This window comes from Pinus tabuliformis, chromosome 6 (assembly GCF_031772625.1).
Source record: "Pinus tabuliformis cultivar Carrire ecotype Pingquan chromosome 6, CPIR1, whole genome shotgun sequence".
Lineage (NCBI taxonomy): Eukaryota > Viridiplantae > Streptophyta > Pinopsida > Pinales > Pinaceae > Pinus > Pinus tabuliformis.
In genome coordinates, this window is record NC_142292.1 from 2105601326 (window position 1) to 2105605663 (window position 4338).

Here is a 4338-nt window from a genome sequence, read left to right on the forward strand (position 1 = left end):
AATGCTATTGGAAGTATTGTTTTCTTATTCAAGTGCTAATTTTCCATAATGCTACTTGTTTTCAAATCAATAATTTCAAACAAGTCATCATTTTAACCACCAACAAAAAGGGGTGCTATTAGTAGCACCATTTTTTTGAAATTGTGGTTGATTTTCATGTTTCTGGACCAAAATTATGGATTTTTTTATGAGAGTTCTCACTTAGTTAGTACTATAATCATTTATTTTGACCTATAAAGAGTGACCAATTTGGCCAATGTATATATTCCCATAGGTATAAATAATTGTGTAGACACGTTGTTAATGCAGGGAGTTAATTTTATTTTTGGAAAAGTGTTTGAAAAGTTTTAAATAGTTTGAAGATAGTTTTAATGTTGTTTTTCTTTAGAATTTTGGAAATTTTGTTGATTATTCCTTAAATAGAGGGGAGGAAAGTTGTGGATTTTATCTGTTGTGGTTTAAAGAGGATGGATTTGGGTTTGCTAGATTTATAGAAGGTTATATTAATCTTTTTGTTTTGGTATAACTATTACTTTGAAGGAATATTTTCAGGTCCTCTTTCTAAGTGTTGAGATGGATTTTAATAGAGATATATAAGGAACAATTAAATAGGGTGTTACGAACTCTTAATTTTTGTATATAAATACTCATTTGAATTAGTGTGAAGTTATCAAACTATATGTTTTTTATTTTTGTAGCAAAATAAAGACTCATTAGTGTTCCATGTGAAATATACAACTTGAAAAGGGATACAATGTTTTTCTTCAATTTCCATGGGAATAGGATAATGCTTCCAAGTTATTTATTCCATGGGATTGAATAACAAAAGTGTAATAAACAAATATTTTCCAATATTTTAGTTTGAAAGGGGCACTTTCTAGAGCTTTTACATAAAAAATGTTCCATGAATAGATTTCCTATGATGAGAGAAAGAGGTGATCTCATCAATACTCCTCTATTGGTTCATAGAGTTCTCCTCGATAAATTAGTAAAGTTGATTTGAGACAAAATTTTATGAGATAGATGATTTCAAAATAACTATGTTTTAATTTGACCACATATGGTGTAGTTAAATATAAATATTTGGAGAAATCACATAAAATGTAGTGAAAAATACAAGAATACAATAGCAACGAGATATAAACCCTAAGAAAGTTCCCCTTGATAATAAATTATAGAGAGATATGTTCACTTGCCTCTTTAGGAGGGAACCTTTAAGAGAAATGCTCCAAATAGAATCATAATTCTTCACAAAACATTGCATATCCTCCTAATCGATATATAGCTATCCACATATAATATTAACTACATACATAACTAGTTATAATTAGAGTTTACTAATTGGTTTAGGTTATTATCACAGAAAAAGTAATCACCTAACTAACATTGCTAGAATTATTGAAATACACCATGTTAGTATTACCTTTCCACATTAAACCCACTTTTTCTCATGAAAATAGCCTAAGGAGCCACTTTTCCTAAGTTATTTTCATAATTTTACCCAGTGATCTGAAAACAACCCATAAATTAATTAATTTTATGTTATTTCCATTATTTTACCCATTTATGTGAAAATAATTTAATTATTCTCACGTAATAGACCATTCACATGGAAATAATTCAATAAATTAATTATTCATGAATAATTTTCAATAATTAACATAAAGAATCATTATCTTGGAGTTAGTTGCCCACAATAAAAGTCACTAACCACCTTTTTCTCTCACAATAATAATAAAATAACAAAAGTGGTTAGATCTTGGTTTAGTCTAATAATCATTTTTTTATTATCTAGATCATATCAAATCTGACAATTATTTTGTTATCAATACGAGATATTTTCTCTCTCATTCCACCATGACCATTTTATCATAGTTATTATAATCTCATTTCTTTTTAGTTCTTTCTTCCTTGAGTTAATATCACACACACTAGCTCTTTTGTAGCCAACCTTTAGAGAGAAGAAGTGCTTTTCTTTCAGGGATAGGATCAACGAAGAGCCCTCCCAAGGAGGAAGTCAAAGGAGCACCATATAGCATAGAGATCTCCCCATAAGTGTAATATAATCAAAGCCTTCATCAAGTAATATAACTGGAGCTTATTGCATGATATGTATCTCTTATTTATGTTTTATATTTTGAGCTTTGTGACTTCATCTATATAAGGAATACATCTAACTATGCAATTAGTAAATTCTAGGGTTATCCATATTTTGATGTTGGGATAGGAACAACCACTAGAAAATAGTTTTTGCTGACCCTTTTGTAGAAACTCATACAACATGGGCCTTATCAACAAAGAGGTTAAATTCTACAATGAGTGATTGACAACTACCTATTTAACAGGCTGTATTCAATAATGGTGTCCCAATACATAATAAATTATCTAAATAACGGTTTAAGGTAGGGCCGTAACATACAAGGGGGAGCCATGTACCACCATTTGGAAAGGGGGAACTATTGTGCTTATTAGTGTCTCTTTTTAAATAAAAGATTCTCAAATAGTCTTCTCAAGACTTCTTGACCCCTTTTGTTTGACCATCAATATGAGGATGATATCTAGTCCTCATATTTAGATATGTGCCTTAGAATTTAAATAGATCCTTCCAAAAATTTCTAGTGAATGTTGTGTCCCAATTCAAGACAATGAAAGTGAGCATACCATGTAGCTTAAAACATGATCCATAAATATATACAAAACTAAGGAAGGAGTGAAAGGGTGAGTTAGGGCACAGAAATGAGTATTTTTTGAAATATGGTCAACCTCCACATGACGAGTGTTTGTTACCCACTTTTGGGAGTCCCACAATAAAATCCATTGAAATCCATATCAAAATATACATTGGGATTGTTAAAGGTTATAATTCCCCTAGTATATTCACTATATGTCCCTTATTTCATTGGAAAGAGTCATAGGATGCCATGAAATATTGGATATCTATTTTCACGTCTTCCCAAAAGATTGAATTCTTAGGTTTTTCATATATTTTATGAAAACTAGAGTGACCTACTATTAATGATGAATGTAGCTCCTCTAAGGCTCATTGTTTTAGAGTTGAAACTTTTGATAGAACAATGTGCCATTTATACTTCAATGTATTGTGTTTCTATGTATAACGTTTAGGTGGGCTAGGTTCTATTTGAAGATATTGGATGAGCTTCCTTGAATTACTATGTTATATTCATTTCCTGTGAAATTCCTTGAGCCATCATGGAATTGGTAATGATAAGGCAAGGAGTGACTCATCCTCATATTCTTTTGGGTAAAGAATTAGCAACAATGTTATCTTTACCCTACTTATGTGTGATTTCATAACCACACGCCAAAATATTGATGACCCATTTATGTTTCTCTGGTAAAGAAAATGATTGTTAAAGGAAGTATTTTAGATTATGATTGCTAGTATTGATTTTAAAATTCCTCCCTATGAGATATGGTCACTATGTCTCCATTGAACGAAAGGTAGGCATCATTTCCTTCTCATATGTGGATTTTCACAAATTTTGGTCACACAATTTCTTACTGGTGAATTCCAAGGGGCATCCTTCTTGCATCAATACTACTCCTTGGCCTATACTATAGGCATCACATTCCAAGATAAAAGAATTGTTAAACTCAGGCACTACTAATACTAGAGTAGTGAACATGGCATTCTTTAAAGTAGAAAATGCCTATGTTTCTTCCTCACTCCAAACAAATGTACTTTTGTTAAGGACTAGAGTTAATTGGGCTGCAATTTTCCCAAGTTTTTTCACAAATTCCATATAATAAACTACAATGTATAAGAATCCCCTCAAGCTCTTTAGTCTTTTGGGATGGGGCCAATCTTGCACAACTACCACTTTCCTAGGATCAACTCATACTCCATCCTAACTTGTAATGTGACCCAAATATTCAACCTTAAGCCCCAAAAGTATATTTTTAGTGCATCGTAAATAATTAGTTTTATCTCAAGAGTTGTAAGGAATTATCAGCATGCTCTATATGTGATTCACATGCTTTAATGTTGATTAAGATGTCATCAAAGAATACTAGCACAAAATTATGTAGGAAGGATTTGAAAATATTGTTCATGAGGCTTTGGAATGTGGATGGAGTATAACAATGACTAAAAGGCATCATTAGCAACTCATAATAAACTTCATGTATTCTAAAGTTTCCTTAGATTATGTCTATCTCTTTCATCCTAATTTGGTGGTATCTTAAATGTAGATCAATCTTAGTGAAAATATTTTCACATGAAGTTCATCCTAGTTATCATCAATGACTGGGATGTGAAAATTTTCCTTGATCATCAACATATTGGCATCCCTGAAATCAGGACACATGCACCAAGTA